Source organism: Tenebrio molitor, chromosome 9 (assembly GCF_963966145.1).
Source record: "Tenebrio molitor chromosome 9, icTenMoli1.1, whole genome shotgun sequence".
Taxonomy (NCBI): Eukaryota; Metazoa; Arthropoda; class Insecta; order Coleoptera; family Tenebrionidae; genus Tenebrio; species Tenebrio molitor.
In genome coordinates, this window is record NC_091054.1 from 1,023,182 (window position 1) to 1,042,025 (window position 18,844).

The window sequence follows — 18,844 nt, forward strand, 5'->3', positions numbered from 1 at the left end:
GAGGATTTTGCAATAAAATTTTTCTCACTGTCGAGTTAGAGATAGTGTTAAATGGAAAGGAAGACCTTACCGTCTTCGAGAGTAAAGTAATACTAGAACAGACGGCTCTGAGTAGTAAAATGTTTATTTTATTTTCTTCTCCCTAACGTAGAGCAGTAATGGAAAATAAATTATCTAGGAACGTAAATTTGCTATAAAAATGGAATGTTTGAGAGTCTTTAGTAATAGGAAATTTTTAAGATGAGTAAACTCTGCATCCTTCATGATTGCACAATTTTTAATATTGAAAGTAAGCGATAATAACTGCAAGAGCAATAAAATGTGGTAATAACGGCCGAGATTATTGCCCTGAATATTTTAACTCTCTCTAGTAATGTGATGATCATATTGAAATGAAAATGAATTTTATTAGACCGCTGGAATCCTAGAAGTAATTATTTAGAAGAGGTAATATCACCTGGCGTGAAACTTTTTCATCGAGACGAAGTCGAGACAATCATGAAAATGTTTGCAAAACACACAGTTTGTTACGCCACTGTTCAATTCTTAAAGAGGCGGAGCAAGGACCGCGTGATGTGTACGTGATCACTACACAGCTCAAGTGAACGCAGTGTAATTTTTAAACTTTGACTAGTTTTTCTTCGTCTCACAGAGATGTCAGACGGGACTCTTAACTTTTCGAAATGTATCGTTTACTCTTGTAATTCATTTTGATTGTGACCAGTCCCTAGTAACTTTTCAGTTGCTAGGTTAGTGATAGGGAATTTTAGATAACACTAAATCCAGTCGCAGTTGGCAACTCTCGGACGCGCCATTTTGGCAGAAACGTCTCGCTGATTGGCGCAAACGTTTACGTAAACTGTGTGCGCTTGTCTATAAAATTGAGTTTTGGTACGAAATTGCAGGATCCAAAAAGAAAATGCCACGTCGTCTTCTCAAAGTTGGGGCCAAACGGTTAATATTGACACATTTATTGACGCCAACGGAAAACAACTCACAAAGATGAACATCGCCAATCAAGTTAACTCTATTTCTGCTAGGTATTTTTTTGTATGCACATTTTGGCTAGTGTTCTGGCTTGATGGCGTCTGCCTTTTCATCCCATATAAAACATTTTTCTGAACTTCATGCTTCTTGGTGTCTAATTAGTTTTTATAAAATATTTGTATTAATCAATGCAATTAATTGAAAAGTCTGATTACCTTTACTGATTCCCAGGGATTTTTCACGTTTCTCTTACTGCCAAATGACCCATTACCTTCATTCTTGATAGAAATGCACGAGGTGATTTTGAGGTTTTGACATTGAATGATCTGTACCTGGACATAACCTCACTTTTCAGCAGACGTGATCACAGAATCAAACCGACGTTTTTACTTTTTATTCCGTTATTAATATTGATAAATACATTGAGATCTTGCTTTACCCCCATAGTCAAGTTTTGACAATTTTGACAGCACACAGCTAACCAACGCCTACAATTTTTTCCGTTGCGGTCACAATCAAAGTGAATAGATTAATACCTACTCATGTTTATCTTTTAGCACTTGCTACAGACTTCATTCCTCCTGATTGGCCCTCGGCTCGTCGGCACTCATCGCAGGTGCTCCCCATTCCGGTTTATTAAAATGGAAAAGTCGGATATTAATTTCGTCGAGTGCAATAAATTCGTCTTGTAATATATAAAGTCGGAAAGTTCTCCTGGAGAATGTTTAAGTAAATCGGAAAAATCAAATGTAGAGGGAAAGTTCGTCGGCTGCTGATATAATTTTCATTAGAGTATCCGCGGCAACAATTGTAAGTTTCCGAGATGAGAGTTGATGAAAACTTTTAATTGCCTACACTTAAACCGCTCGCTGGATCCGACTGGCGACGAAAAATCCGCCCCGATTGTGTTTCGGGTTTATAATTGATGGCGAAGTTGGGCGGAAATTTACCGCCCGAAGACGCTGCAACGTCCCCTTCCAGGTTGCTCCTCGAAAAATCCTTCGTCCTTTCAAACACGAAGGCGACAATAAAACGCCACTGTTGGACACACATGATTGTTCTCCACTCTTGAATAATAAACGCGCAACACGTATCCGTTTAGGGGTTGGGGATAAACACTGACTTCCCTGTTTGCCTCCGGAAAACTTGCCACTTTTTGTTAATAGCGACGCGACACGCTCGGTCCTGTTGACAATTCCGAGTTCCTGAAGGACCCCTAATTCGTTATGTGCGACAAAGTTGCCGAATTACGGCGAAGTTGGGGCCTGGAGGGACTCCCGTTATTTAATATCGATTTGTTTGAGTTGTCTGCATTGTGACATGTCACTAAACTCATAATCCGGATAAGCTGACTAGGTTATTTCTTGCAGTGTTAACACTCCATAAACCACTCGTACTACCAACAAGATAAATGTAGTTGGCGGAGATGTGGTTAGCAGTAAGTGGTCGTTCAAAAAGTTGCAAGTTCACTGATATAAATGTCTACAAATCGTGTCTTAGACAATAAAGAAATTAAAAAGTAACAAGTAAATTAGTTTCTGACGTTTAGGACTGTATTTGAAGAAAAAGCAGTTCAAAGAGTGCACCTTCAGACCAATGTATCTTTGTGGGGGGAGTCCCTTTTTTTAAGTTCCATATTTGGACTACTGAAATGATCCCCTACAACGCTCTGAATTCGGAATTCGCGAATTTTGGGACACCCTGTATACAGGATCATTATAAATGATTGTCCCATCGCAGTTGGCGTTGAAAACCCACACAAATTTTGGATGTGCCACAGCCTCGCAAACTAGTAGACAGATTTCCACTACCGCTAGGAGCGCCACCTATCGGCGATACTAATCTCACTCATGTTATGAGGCTTGCGGTACATTCAACTACGTCACCCAGTAGGCGTTAGGTACTCCGTTGGGACAATCATTTATAATGGGACTGTATAATAGTTCAGATCTTGTTTTTAAATTCTATAAAAATTAGAAGTAAGTGATAACTAAAACCTAAAGGACCACAACTTTTACAATCTCTTCTCTTTCCTTAAGACTGTTTTAATGAACGAATATAACATGTTTATGACAACCCCAACCTATAAAATAAAATTTCATTCTTAACGATTTTGTAAACAACCCTTATTGGAGCGAGGAACGCGTTTGGCGAAGCTAGGATCAGTATCCAAAAAAAGTAAATGTGCAGGCAGGTGTTCTAGGGACTCGAAACGGGAGCTTTATTTTAATTTACTAGAAAATTGTATCGATCCTTTAATAACAGAGAGTTTAATAACAACAGTTAAAGTAAAAAGACGGTAGAGATTGTCTGTGAAGACTGAAAAAGAAAAGACAAAAAGAAGTGCAAAAGCATGCAAAACACCTAATTGAAATTTAATGTATTTTTAAATAAAACAGCAGGACTGGGCAAAAATGAGATAACATTTACGTTAAATGTCCAAAGGAACACTGGAGGAAGGACATAAAAAAATAAAAGAAAGAAAACACGTTAAATTGAATTTTATTAAACTTGTGCGATTATGTTACCATTTTTAATTAGGTCCAATAACCTCGATGTATTTTTATTTGTATCTGACGTAGCTTAAATCGACGTCCTTTCAAGCTTAATTTGGTCCTGTCAAGAGCGCTAAAATGTTATTTCAATCCCGAAGTCGGTTCAGTTTCCACAGTAAAACATCCCCGATCTGACCTGGGCAAACTCTCTTATTGTTGCTGCCTGCCTATCACATCTGTGCAATTGATCGTCGAGGGTGACAAGCGGAAATTTAGGGGGCTGTATAGAACGTTTCACGAATTCAACCGCAAACCCTCGAAAACACAGATGCACAGGAATCAACACAAATTACATGTGGCCACCGTCCAATAAACCAGCTTAATCCACTGTCCTTACAAATAAGCTTCTCAAACCGAGAAGCTCTCAGCTTGCTCGTTTATTTTTTTATGTTCATTGTGGGGCACTCCTTTTCTTCTTCTACCACTTATTAATTCCTTCACTTCTTCTAGCTCTCTGACAAGTGCTCCTGGCTCTACTCTTTACACTAGCTAAACATTTCAAAGGCATAAAAAATCGAAGGCATGTTTACTTTTAAAGTAAGTGGGGAGAACAAATGGTGCTTTTAAAATTTTAGTTTTTTATAAAGAACGTTATCGATCACATATCTACTTTATTATGTGAGAGAAGAGTTGATACATTAGGGTATTGGAAATTAAAAGTCAAAGGAGTATTTACTTTGACGTATTTATAGCTTACTTTAACAGAACGCGGGAGCAACAAGTCTTCAATCACTTTAATGATTTTTCTGCCATTAGAGATAATTTATCTCTTTGATACCTAAAAGATGGGAGTCGGAATTGTTTACTAAGAAGCTTTCAAATATAGTTTTCAGATTTAATTATTGAAAGATGCCTTTCAACAATATAATAAGAAGCTTTCAAAACTAAATCACCGGTTTGAAATGCCGAACGCTTATTTACATAGGATTCCGCTACGACATGACCGATAATTTGCCACGCCTGCTCTGATTTATGTATTTTCTTTTTGATCACTTTGTAGTGGCTGTTTTTAAACACATAAATACAGGGTGTTATTGAAAGTTGTACAGATATTGACATTTATTTTTTGAGAAAAAATAAAACGACATTTATTTTTTGAGCTACAATTTTTTTAATTGCTTTTAGTCTTCTACGTTGTCAAACAACCTCGTAGGTAAAATTTCGGCACATTTTAAAATTACACCCTGTATATCATATTTTATAAAACGTACACCAATGCCGTTTCCTTGTTTTAAGGCATATTTCCTATATGTTACTTCGCATTGGCGTACATTTTATAAAACATAATATACAGGGTGTATTTTTAAAATGTGCCGAGATTTTACCGACGAGGTTGTAGGACAACGTAGAAAACTAAAAGCCATTTTAAAAAATTGTAGCTCAAAAAATAAATGTCATTTTATTTTTTGACAGAATTTTTTAGATATTTTTTTCGAGTTCTACATGAAGCCAGTAGCTCGTGGTAAAAATATCTGTACAACTTTCAATAACACCCTGTATGTAATTAGATTATTTGGATTGGAGGATGCGGGAAAAAATTGTTCTGTCTACTTTTCATTGATGACACAACGCCATTTTCTAACTTCAAATAATTCTTGTCATTATCTCTAAACAGCTTCGGATGAAATATGTCAACAGAAAACGATTTAATTTCAATCAAGCCTCGACGAACTAATGCTTGTCTGACATTTCGCAACCCCAATTATTAAGAATTTAATGATACCAACGATTTCATCCCGACAAACTTGTGAAAATTTACAAAAGCGAAATTGCCACACACTTAATTATAAACGATGAGAACGGGAATTAAAAAGTGAAGGGAATTTATGTTTCCACCGACGCTATTCACAGTTTTTGTTGCCCCAAACAACACAAATTTCATCTCACGTAACGCAAGCAGATTAAAACCGACTTGCCCTAAGAATTCTGTTATAAATAAACAATGGCTGGGAAGAGCAGGAATGCTGTTAATTCAATCAAGAGGGTCTATTTCGTAAGACGCTGATTAAAATCTGGTTACTTAAGCTAATAATGTGTCCCATTCTTGTCAGTCCTCGGTGAAGTGTTGTTTCCGCCATTTTACAAAAACTTGCCTCAAGTTTCGAACTAAGTTTAACACGACGAGTGGGGCATTTTGTGGCAGAAGAGAAAATGTATTTTTTGGGAAAATCTGGTATGAACAGTGCGAATATGTTGTTCGGTAAACAATAAAGTATTTTGTTCTTGGAACAAAAGGTCGGGATACAATGGCGGAATTTCATTGGAGCATTTGTCCAAAAAACAAACGGATTTGAAGGTGGGATGAAAAAGGTTGTAATTATTTTCACATGTGTTGGAGAACTGATGTAACGGATTGTGTAGGAGGAGGTGCAACAAAGACATATTATTTAATATTAAGAACATACAGGGTGTTATTGAAAGTTGTACAGATATTTTAACCACGAGCTACTGGCTTCATGTAGAACTCGGAAAAAATATCTAAAAAATTCTATGTCAAAAAATACAATGACATTTATTTTTTGAGCTACAATTTTTTTAAATTGCTTTTAGTCTTCTACGTTCTCAAACAACCTCGTAGGTAAAATTTCAGCACATTTTAAAAATACACCCTGTATATCATATTTTATAAAACCTACACCAATGCGGTTTCCTTGTTTTAAAGCATATTTTCTATAGGTTACTTCGCATTGGCGTACATTTTATAAAACATGATATACAGGGTGTATTTTTAAAATGTGCTGAAATTTTACCTACGAGGTTGTTTGACAACGTAGAAGACTAAAAGCAATTTAAAAAAATTGTAGAACAGAATAGCATTTTTTAGATATTTTTTCCGAGTTCTATATGAAGCCAGCAGCTCGTGGTTAGAATATCTGTACAACTTTCAATAACACCCTGTATAAATACAGACATGTTTTGTATTTGCTATATTGGAACGAACAAAGAGTACTCCACGCACCTTTGTCGCGACCGGAGCTGATGTTAACAAATCTCGACGACGAATGGCTCATCTTTGAGAGAGCTTTCAGAGATGTTTTATGGAATATTAGATTTATATTTTAAAGGAAAAACATTGCAGTTCATTTTGCACCCACAGTTTCCAGAAGCAGTAATTTATTATATTTCTTCTTGTATACTGCAGCTGTATTTATAACCTTCAATTCAATCCTGTCAACTCGGTAAAATTCTGTATTGCTTTGAATGCAATACTGCCGTACAGATAACGTCTTTGTTACAATTGTTATCCAACTCTCTCAGTAGTTTGTAGAAATGCGAACACTACGAGAACGACTTCAAATAGGTATTTCAGAACGGCCGCGATTCGGTTTTTAACACAAACATTTTTGTAGCTCTAGATTAAATAGTTATTTGTATATCAAGGCTGCGAAATCGTACTTTGACGAACCGAGAGAAAAATTGTCGCCGAGGTCGCTTGCGGCCGAGGCATGACATTCTCGAGATCGTCAAAGGATTTCGTAGCCAAGGTGTGCACAACATTTTGTGTGCACCCGAAAATTTGTATGTAATTATAAAATGAACAAGTAAAATTTCCTTCACTGTCAATAAAAATAATTTTTAAATCTCGATCATTCCTAAAAATTGTGTTTCCGAAGCATTTCAGAATGAGAGGAATTTTTGTTTTGCTGCATTGTTTGAAAAACAAGAAAACCAAAGCTATAGATGTAGACCTACGCAATATCTCCGACTGAAAACTTTTTTCAAGAACAAATTACTCGTATCTCCTCCCTCTTCTGAATCCTTGAATGTTTTATTTAAAAATTTCGTTATAAATAACTTCGGAATTAAACAAATTAAAAAGCGTCCAAGTCGGGTAAAACAAAGACAATATTTTACACAGTTGAAGTATAATTTCATCTTCAGCGGTGATATTTCAGCAGACTTTTCGCAGAATAAACCCGCACGAATGAGATTAAAGCGATTTTCACTGTCCTTACTTTATTTGCGAGAACATTTCCACACTTCACTCATGTTTGTCCCAAACTTGTCATCACCCCTTCTAATTACTGTTGCCAACGAAAATACGACACAACAGATACGACGATTCAAATTTAATTCTTCGTGTAGTGCAGTTACTTGATCGGTATCTACGCGTTTACAGATCGTTCCACATCTACCGAAAAAACGCATTACAAGATGTGGGTGTGGGTTTTGTGCAAATAAAATATCATTTCAATATTACCGAAGAAATTTAACCAGCTTTTACGGAATAGACCCTCCTAAACGGATTAATGTGATTCCTACCGTCCCTGCCGACGTTACTTACAACAATATTCTGATTCCCTCATCTTTATTCTATTTATACAACATAAATTTAAGTGAGTTCATATTTTGCTAGTAAATTTTTGCCGGCATTCAGTCTCACAAGAGACAATTTATTCGCAAACTTTAATACCAGGAACGTGCACCTGAAATCTATGAAATTGCATTCTTGGACACGGAATATTCCGGGTATTTCTAAACAAAGTCTGTTTCCAAAGATACGGTTGTAACAGGAGTCATAATTATATTTAAGAAATGTTTATAAATCGCCCGGCACCTCCACCACTTTTTACACCAAACATGGGTTTTGTTAATTAGTACCCTTTTATGAACGTAATTCTGCCTTTCATTAACCTTTTATGAGTTTTCAGTTATACAGGGTGTTATTGAAAGTTGTACAGATATTTTAGCCACGAGCTACTGGCTTTATGTAGAACTCGGAAAAAATATCTAAAAAATTCTGTCAAAAAATAAAATGACATTTGAGCTACAATTTTTTTTATTGCTTTTAGCCTTCTACGTTGTCCTACAACCTCGTAAGTAAAATTTTGGCACATTTTAAAAATACACCCTGTATATCATGTTTTATAAAATGTACGCCAATGCGAAGTAACCTATAGGAAATATACTTTAAAACAAGGAAACCGTGTTGGTGTACGTTTTATAAAATATGACATACAGGGTGTATTTTTAAAATGTGCTGAAATTTTACCTACGAGGTTGTTTGACAACGTAGAAGACTAAAAGCAATTAAAAAAATTGTAGGTCAAAAAATAAATGCCATTTTATTTTTTGACATAGAATTTTTTAGATATTTTTTCCGAATTCTACATGAAGCCACTAGCTCGTGGTTAAAATATCTGTACAACTTTCAATAACACCCTGTATTTGTAGTTTCTTTCATAATTTTTTGCCATTGCAAGTAGGTATTTTTTGGTATAATTTCTCCAATTCGTTTCTATGTCTTTCATTTTTTATTTCGCTCTCAATTTCTTCTTTTAATTTAATATTGTTTTTATGGCTGAATTATGTTTTCTATTACCTATTTCCTTTCTACTTGACAGAGATATAGTGTGATCAAAAAGAAAACAAATCAGAGCAGGCGTTGCAAATTATCGGTCATGTCGTAGCGGAATTCTATGCAAATATAATAATGGAGAAAATGTATAAACACTTCACGCAAGTAGTCTAAACGAGAATGATTAAAATCTCTGCTTCTTGTTTGCTTTGAGACACTTGACACAAATTGTTTTGTTGATGGAACCACTTTCTCGATTATTGTTTTCGCCAGAGTTGAGACTTAATGTGTTCTTGGGTAGGACATTTTTTGCAGGAATCTGCATTCGTACCAATCTACAAAAACAATTTTCAACTTGCAAAATGTAGCAAAAGTATTTGGATCAAATTCAACTACAAATAGCTGAAAAGTTTTTCAAATGTTTTACAGGGATTTGTTTCATATATGGGAATTATTACTACTAGCAATAATTTTTTTTAAGAGCACTCGGATGATTCTACCGCTCGCCTACGGCTCGTGTTGAAATTTTCAACCTCTTAGACAATAACCATAATTATACGCTCATCGAAGAATGTAATACATACTCGTATTTCTGTTATACTATTTTTGGAAACATTTTGACTCAATTTTATTTTCTTATATCAAATCTTTAATTATTTTTAGCTATACAGGGTGTAACAGAAATAGGTGCATTAATTTTAACTGGTAATAGAACTCGTCAAAAGGAACAACTTTTCTATTTACCATTTTGCCGAAAAACGATGTTTAATTCCAAAAAAAAATTGGAGAGATTTTTCACTAAAATAGCCCTATGCCACTAAATACCGCAATAGCTAATTGAGATCAGCGCTAATATGAAAAAAATGTCCATTTTCATCCAGAAAACGTGTTTTAACGCCGAAATCGAAATTCTTCGTAAGAATCTGGTTGTTTCACGTTTTTAGGTAGCTTAGTTTTGGACATATGAACGGTTTTAGGAAAATCTTTCCTATTTTTTTAAGCCATTACGCAACGTTTTTCGCCAAAATGGCAGAGAGAAAAGTTGTTCCTTTTGATGAGTTCTATTACCATTTAAAATTAATGCACTTATTTCTGTTACACCCTGTATATTTTTGATTGCTATTTCTGATATTTAATTCTCTCTACTGAAGTAACATTTCTGAAGGTTCCCAAATTTCGCTTTTAATTGTCTCTCCCACGGAACATCCAACAAGATTACCACCCTCTGAAATATTTTTCGTCGACCCATCTTAATTTCCACACCCCAGCTCCCATTCCGCGGCAAATTTCTCGAAACCGTCACGACGTGACCTACCCCATTAATACTTGTCAGTTTGCAAGAGAAATTTTTTTCCCCAAGCGGCATCAAAAGTCGCGACTGAGCCCCGCCATTCCTCCGCTTCTTCCGGTCCCGGCCCCTTTGTGCCGAATCAAAAAATCAGTTTTCTTTTCCGGGCGGAAATAATTAGAAGCGGGAGGGTTTTCGCCGTCTCGGACAAAAAGAACCGAGGAGGTGGGGACGGCACAATCGAGTCTCGGACAATTAATATGAAAGAACAAAAGACAAGGTCACTCGACCGAGAAATATCGGACTATCTTCCATCTGACAGACGCCAGCTCCCTCCTGCTGAATATATATGTGGTGCTCTTGAAGAGGACGCCTTTGTTGTTCGCGATAAGAGCACCAGTTCCGGGAACTGTACTCTCGGTTCTTTGAATAACACGACGGAATTACCAAGGACAATGTATTCGCTTTTCGCTCTTGGAGAGGTTATGTGTTTGTCTTTCGCCGGATTTGGTTCGATCGGGCGAGAGCGTTCGGCCGGAAAATTTAATAATTCCGAATAATATCGACGATGGTAATCCCCGGAGCTTGTCGGGACAGGCCCGGATTTACCTACAGGTGCCGGCATCGGCGCGCCGCTCATAACTTTTACAAGTCCTAAATTTTTATTTTTATTGTTCCTATTTACCCCGTTGTAGACAAACGATGCATAAAATATAGTGTAGGTACACTGTTGCGAACGTAAAGACAGCAACAACATATTACATTGAAGTTTGTATCTCTTGGGGCACAAAATCGCACAACACACTTTATCGATATTGCAAATCCATTGCAGAAAAAAACATACTCAGTGACAGTAATTGTATCGGGGATCTATATAAATTTCTGGTCAAGACAATTTTTTTTTTGTCACGAATGTCGTAACTTACAGTGTCAAGCATCCAGTTTAACTTCAGATTTTGCATTTGTGTCAGTGTCATTGTCTTTTATTCTGTCGCATTTTTCATCAAAAAAGTTTTTTCAAAACTGAAATGGTTTACTCAACTGAGCAAAAAGTGCTTATGATCGAAAATTATTTTCGCAACTGTCGTAATGGCAATGATTCAGTGTTGTTGATTATAAATAATTTGTGGATTGTTTAGATCGTACTGTGGAATGGTTGTGGCAGACTGAAAGCATAACAAAAAAAAGGTCGCTGAAGTCCAACAAAACGTACTTTAGAAGTTGTTCATGCAGTTGAGGAAATTGTGGAGGATTAACAAACAACTTTCGTCATTAATCGCAACAAGTAAATTTTTGTGGAAATGTGCCGCAAAATATTAAGAAAGATTTATACATTATTATATTCTTACGGCATAACTGCTGTTCTTGGTGATCCAGCACAAAGGCATCAGTTTTGTGAATGGTTTTTAAACACCTTGGATAATGTTGATGCAATCCTTAACAAAACTTTTTTTACTGATGAAGCTTGCTTTAAAAAACAGATTATTTTTTCATTAACAACCGTGTAAGTCCTATTTTTTGGAATTTTTTGTGTTAAACACTTTTCAAAGTTAAATTGAGATTTACAACTTCCATTAAAACCTCGAATGTTCAAGACTGACAGTATGGCCTCTATCATTGAATTTAAAAAAGGTGTAAGAATACGCGCAAAAAAAAAAAAATAGGTTAGAAACCTTCTAAGTCTGATTTAAGAAATAGGCTGCTAGAAGCAGTGTCAGATGGTATTATATTATGAGCGACTAAAAACTAAAAAGACCAACTTTTGAAAGCACTACAACAGGAACATCACCATTTCTTTGATTCCTTGACATATGATTGTTTTGTTATATTTTTTTTTTAACAAAACTTTATCAAGTAATGCAGAATCTGAATAAAGTTTTGTTTCAACCTAGAAAATTTTATTGCCTCATAAAATTTGGGTTTATTACTAAGTTTGGAGTAAAGTTCTCAAAAATTTCAAAATTTATTGTACTAAAATTTGACAGTAAATTCTTGATGGAGACCTGAGTGTTGGAAATTTGGTTTTATTTATAAACACTGACTCGTGTGTGGTTTCATGATATGTACCTACTTGAAAATTGTAGAAAAGTGTCTTAAGAATCTGTCTTCTAATTATGTTTTATCCAAATAAAATATTATTTTTCCTTGCTGAAAAAATGTTTCTAAAAACCATCTACCACCTGATTAGTCAAAATACATCTATATTTTTAAGTTAAAAAATAAACGTTGGCTGAACACATATCGCCTGGGCATATAAAATACTTATTTTCATTTAGCTATGTCACAGTATAATCCACGACTGAATTTTTAAATATTTCAGTAATCGAAAATAAAAAAATTGTAAATGATTTGACTACTGTTGTTGTTAGAGTGAAATAGATGTGGCAATACTGCACTGCGCCCTTGCGACTTGCGAGTGATCACGAGTGATGAGCTGCTGAATCAAATTGCAAAAAGGTGAAAGTGTGTGAAGAAATGGATTTAAGAAAGGAACAATTTTGGAGCGAAGAGAAAAACTACGTAAGTGAACCCGACAAAAAATTATCGGAATGTAAAAGATTGTCGCATCTTGTCTGTGAATTCGACCTTGCAAAACTTACGCATCGTTGCCAGCTGATTGCAGAACATGGCCGGCGACGAGTCCGACTAATTAAAATAATGAAAATTTAAAAGTTTAAAAATTGAATAAAGCGCAAATAGTGTGGAGTGATGCATTGAAAAATAGTGGAAAATGTAGAGAAATATCAGATTGATGTTTTAAGTCTTTGTTCCGTTAGATTTGAACCGAAAATATTTTCTGTGAAAAATGAAATGATTTATTTTTTCTACAACGTCGAGTTATGTTCTCCTCCATTGTGATTTTTCGATGCAAATTTTGTTTCAAACTTTTACTCACAATTAACAATGAAAATTAACCATTTAAAAACTAAAACAACACTCAAACGTGTTTTAATAAATTTAAATAATTGAATTTTATTTTTTAAAACATTTTTCTTTAAATTATCGACTCTTTTTTTTTTAATCAATCTACCACAGTAATAAGTTAATAATGACACATCCACCCTGTTTTGAATTATATTTCAAGTTGAGTTTTTTCTTGTAGAATATTTATTAAGGTTTGAATTTGTTTGTAATTATTTAAATTTATTTTTTAATTAAATTTAAGAAATACGTTTTTAAACACGATAAAGGAGAGAGAAAGTAAGAAGAGGGAGATTAATACAGTAGGTAAGGGTGAGGAAAAACATTGAAAAAGTTTAAGTATTGTTAATTTTGAATATTCAGGTTTTGTTTAAATAAACATTATTTATTTGTAGATTTGTATTTTTTTATTCCCTCTTGCCATCCACAATTCTCTGTACCCGAAAATAGCAACAAAATTAATTTGAATTATTCAAAATATGTAGGTATCTTTTTTTCTTTTGTTGTAATTTTTCTTTTTTTGCATAAGACAGTTTGAAAACAAGACATTGGACCGTCACGTGTCTATATTTCGGTTACTCACGCGACATTGAAGACATTTTAGTCGTTTTTAGAATTTTTATAAGCACCTACTCCCCTCTTTTACCTTGCTTTTTCCATATACGAGAAATTCGCAAAAAACCAAAAAATTCATGTTTTTGGCTCCCACACCACCAAATGACGTCTAGGGCAGAAACTTTTCCTATACCTGAATTCAACTCGTCCTATACTATGAGGGGAGATTTTTGCATTATCTACCTAGCTATGAAGGAAAAGAGTTGGGAGAGTAGTTATTTACGAGTTTTATAAGACATCATTTTGTTGCACGCGTTTTTTAGAGCACGAGTGCTATAAAGCAAACAAGTGCGACAAAATGGCTTATAAAACGAGTATAATACAATATTTTTTCTATTTTGCCCCTTAAATTTAAAAAAAGTTCAAAACATAAATTTCTTTACGCTCTTAGGAAAGTTTTTGGAAAATGTCTGTGGAAGGAGTTCCAAAAGGTGCCAAGTTTTTTGCGTTTAGGATTTTCAAGTCCTTACCATGGAGTACCTACTCCTATGTTGTGAGAACAACTAGAAGACTACATAATCTTCGAAAAAAAAGTTTTTACCGCACTGCCAGTCTTGACTACAAGGTGATCAAAAAGAAAACAAATCAGCGCAGCGCTAATGTCGTAGCGGAATCCTATGCAAATAAGCACTCAATGCATGGGCGTAGACGCAATTTGTGGTCTCAAACGCTACTTTATAATAAATCATATCTCATGAATTTTAAACGTTGGAATTATAATTGTACATTTTATTATTATTATTAGATAATGAAGAACATTTATAAAATAAACAAGAGCAACGTTTTACATTGTAAGAATGGGTAATTTACCAGCTTTATTGCCAAAAGCGACGCCACTGGTAAGCAGATTTTTCGTTGAAATGCCAAAGAAACGTCAATTTTAAAGCAACGGTGTGCGTTAACCTAGAAAACAACTTTTCTTTTTGATTACTTTGTACTTAACATGAATGAAACACATCAACACCGAACATTTATTAAATAAAATGTCGACGCATTTCCCTAGTTAGAATCTCTAGTCTAGAACACATGTGACATGTCTATTCAATTTATTTTTTTCTTTGATTCAGTTTTCGCCTTTATCCTCTTACCGTAATTTCCATTTCTTTCTTACATGATGTAATTTACTTGCCTTATTTCTTGTTTTCTTATTTTTCTATATTCAGGTTTTTTTTCGCGAAAACGATACGTGAAAAAGTGGGTTCTCATCACGGACGGTCCGATATAAAATAAGACGTCTGTTGATATTGAAAACATCTTGATAAATGCAACTAGCCACTCGTATTATACAGGGTGTTATTGAAAGTTGTATAGATATTTTAACCACGAGCTACTGGCTTTATGTAGAACTCGGAAAAAATATTTAAAAAATTCTATGTCAAAAAATAAAATGACATTTATTTTTTGAGCTACAATTTTTTTAAATTGCTTTTAGTTTTCTACGTTGTCCTACAACCTCGTAGGTAAAATTTCGGCACATTTTAAAAATACACCATGTACGTATATCATGTTTTATAAAATGTACGCCAATGCGAAGTAACCTATAAGAAATATGCTTTGAAACAAGGAAACCGCATTCGTGTACGTTTTATAAAATATGATATACAGGGTGTATTTTTAAAATGTGCCGAAATTTTACCTACGAGGTTGTTTGACACGTAGAAGAATAAAAGCAATTTAAAAAAATTGTAGCTCAAAAAATAAATGTCATTTTATTTTTTGACATAGAATTTTTTAGATATTTTTTCCGAGTTGTACATGAAGCCAGTAGCTCGTGGTTAAAATATCTGTACAACTTTCAATAACACCCTGTATGCACCGACGTCGCATGTACTTAGAGACGTAAATCCATTTCGGAATAGAATCTCGCTTTATGTCTGGTCTGGGGCACGTACTATGCAAATCCGGCTCTGTCTCTTCGACTCGTAAATTCGCTCAGATTTCCTTATTGGAATTCAGGCGCAGAGAGGAGGATCAGCGTTTGGTTCCCATTTTTGCAACTTTTAATTGACAAACTTTCGCTTTCGGTCGCTAATTGAATCCGATCCTGTTCCGGGGATTTGCAAAAAACCGGTCAATTCCGCTCGAATTGCCCGGATAAATTCGGCCTCTGGAATTTCGTTATTATGTCATAAATTACGGCGAGTGCAGCGCCGTCGTCAAATTTTGCATCGCCTCTGATTTATGGAGGAGCACTCTTTCGCCGAATCGAATCATCCGCTTCGGCTGAATTCGATTAATGCTAATAAACCGTGAGCTATGAAGGTGGTGTTCTTGTCCCCAAATCGCTTTATCGCGCCGGCCCTTGGATGGCATTAACTTTAATCGTGCACGGGATTCACTGAGCAATTCGGGCGACCTAATTAAATTTCCACTTTTCGAATTATTGATACATTTATCGGCCCTTATCCGGCTCCGACATTATTAGCAATTTATTCGAACTATCGCGCTACACAATAAATTTTCGGGGACGGTTTCACACCAAGTTTCTCTAAACACCGCTAAATCATTTCGATACAACGGGGAGGCTAAATGCCGCTGCTTTTGCTAAAAGTGAATAGATATAAAAGAGGTCCAAACACCTACCTTGAGGAACACCCGGGGCATTTTTTTAACACTGAACATACAGGGTGTTATTGAAAGTTGTACAGATATTTTAACCACGAGCTACTGGCTTCATGTAGAACTCGGAAAAAAATATTTAAAAAATTCTGTCAAAAAATAAAATGACATTTATTTTTTGAGCTACAATTTTTTAAAATTGCTTTTAGTTTTCTACGTTGTCCTACAACCTCGTAGGTAAAATTTCGGCACATTTTAAAAATACACCCTGTATATCATGTTTTATAAAATGTATGCCAACCTTGCAAGCCTCAAAAGGTTCTCCGTATGTATTATTAATATTTTAAATTGTTTATCTTATTCAGGTGTTCTGATCCACTCCGGTCGGATTACAATAGCTCCACATAAATCATGATTATTTTATTATTAATATTTCTCCATTATCTGCGCCTCCGGCGATACAAAATCCACAGCGAATAGAGCCGCTGCGTTCCTATATCTAAATATTGAATATGCGATGTTTCGACTGTTAAATTGTTGTTTTAACGGTCGTTCCGATTAATCAAATAACTTTGGCGAGCTGCGGTTCGCATTAAAATTTGCCAAAGCTGAAACGAGGACCGGAACAAACAGACAGACGTGACGGGTAATTGTACGACTTTACGCAACAATTTTTCAAAGTCGCTTTGTTTCAAAGCAAACACGTCAAAAGTGAGCCGGAAAAATGTTGATACTACCGACTCCGCCCCATAAAAAGCCGAATATTAAAACGGGCGGTGGAAAGAGGTCGGATTCGTTCTTGAGGACTCGCTGACTGCGCACCTTACATATCTTTGTTATTAAAAATTTGACGGAAAACGGAGGCAGTGGGCGCCGGTCCTCGGGGTAAATGCTTCGCATGATTCCGGGGGTTGCAAATCACAAAAATGTTGTTGTGATGGCCGGAAAGGGAAAAATTCCAGACGTAAAGCAACTACGAACAAAAATGAACTTCACTGAATCTTATTCTGTTGCAGAACAAAATAAAACTAGTATTTCACAACTTAAAAAAATTAATTCGTGTCATTTTTAAATATACTAAATAAGAGTGGTCCTACGGTTGATCTCTGGAGAACACCCAAGGTCATGTAATACAGAGGTGATAGTATTTGCTTTTTCTGAGATTCTACTAATAAAAAATGGAATTATCTCGGCATAGGGAGGTTTCTGCTGAGAATGGTGTATTACGGAGAAAAGCCCAACTAATAATGCACCTCGGCTAACACAAAATTTGCATTAAAAAATTATCTCGGTGCGGCTCTACAAACTCACTTAGAAGAAACTTACTCGGAAACCCTTTAGTGATAAATTGGGGAAAGGATTTTAGCCTTTATCGAGTTTATTATTTTTACAAGATTAAAATTAGAAAATTCCAGGTTTTAAGATCAATTTAGATCAGAAAGTTGGATGGAGAGCGCAAATGGCCCTCGCCGACGGTTAATGGAACGGCCATTACCTCAGCCTGCAAGAACGAGAGTCTATTAGATGTTAAAGGACGCGGAAATGAAATACGGTTATCCCATAGTTGTCCGAAAATAAAAATGTCATTAGTCGAGCTTTTAAAACAAGAATTGCTAGTCACGTTAATGTCACTGTGAGCTTTAGTGTCCAAAAATAGTATATTACACTATAAGTGATGAAAGTGCCTGATCACTTTGATCACGAATTGTGTATACTATTTTTTCCAACGTCGCTTATGAAAATGAGTCGCAATTAAGTTTCAATTAATGCAAATAACAGTGTTTTAATTTTTTTATTTTAATAAGTAGGTAGTAGATTGTTAAATAAATTTTTTGCTTATCGTAATGAAAGTAGCACTTTTTTACACGCAAAATCGTAGTGAAAGTAGCACTTTTTTACACGAAAAATCGTAGTGAAAGTTGTATTTTTTTGCATCATTTTATTCCATTTCCTTAGAGATGATTGTCAAAGCATACCTATTTTTTTTTGTAATTTTTCATAAATCCTTTTAGACCAAATTTCCCAACTCAAGTGTGTACAACACATTTGCTTGATTAACTCGGGCTACGCCCTCTTTAATCAATCTGCAAATTCGTGAAAAAAAGTATGACTTTCATAACTAGTTGTACAAATAACTATTTCCTCACTAGTGAGTTTACTTTCTCCATTTTCCTCACTAGTGATGCAAACGCCTATTTTCCTCACTAAATTGAGTGATGAATGTATCATTTTCATAAGCGATGTTGAAAAAAAAAACGTTGGTGATGTGAATCGCAAAACAATTTCGTGTAGGATAAATGGTAAGTTATTGGCAGGGGAGATAACCTTGACTGGCAAATAAATCTTTGAAATGAGAGATAGTATCTTGTTCGGTATTAATCGATGGTATAGGAATAGGACAACCTTGAAATGCACGTAGAAAAGTTTTCGACGGTATCAGCGTTAAGAAATGCAAATCAGGCATAACGTTTCTATCCGTGGAAATATAAATCTGCAGATAATATCTATGTAGGTAACGGCTGAGTCTGGGATAAAATATGAACGCGTCAAAATTACCAACAAAGGAATGTCTAGAATTACCTTTCGTGTAAAGACTTACACAACGTGATAAAGAAGTAT

At 35.2% G+C, this 18,844-nt stretch overlaps 2 protein-coding genes across 2 annotated transcripts in view; one reads left to right on the forward strand and one right to left on the reverse strand.

Annotated features, from left to right (window-relative positions):
* The window catches only part of LOC138138433 (kielin/chordin-like protein), a 112,291-nt gene that overhangs the window by 10,484 nt on the left and 82,963 nt on the right, over positions 1-18,844 (forward strand). The gene's annotated exons all lie outside the window — the stretch shown is intronic.
* LOC138138435 (probable deoxycytidylate deaminase) overlaps positions 1-18,844 on the reverse strand; it is a 99,580-nt gene that overhangs the window by 1,217 nt on the left and 79,519 nt on the right. The window lies entirely within an intron of this gene.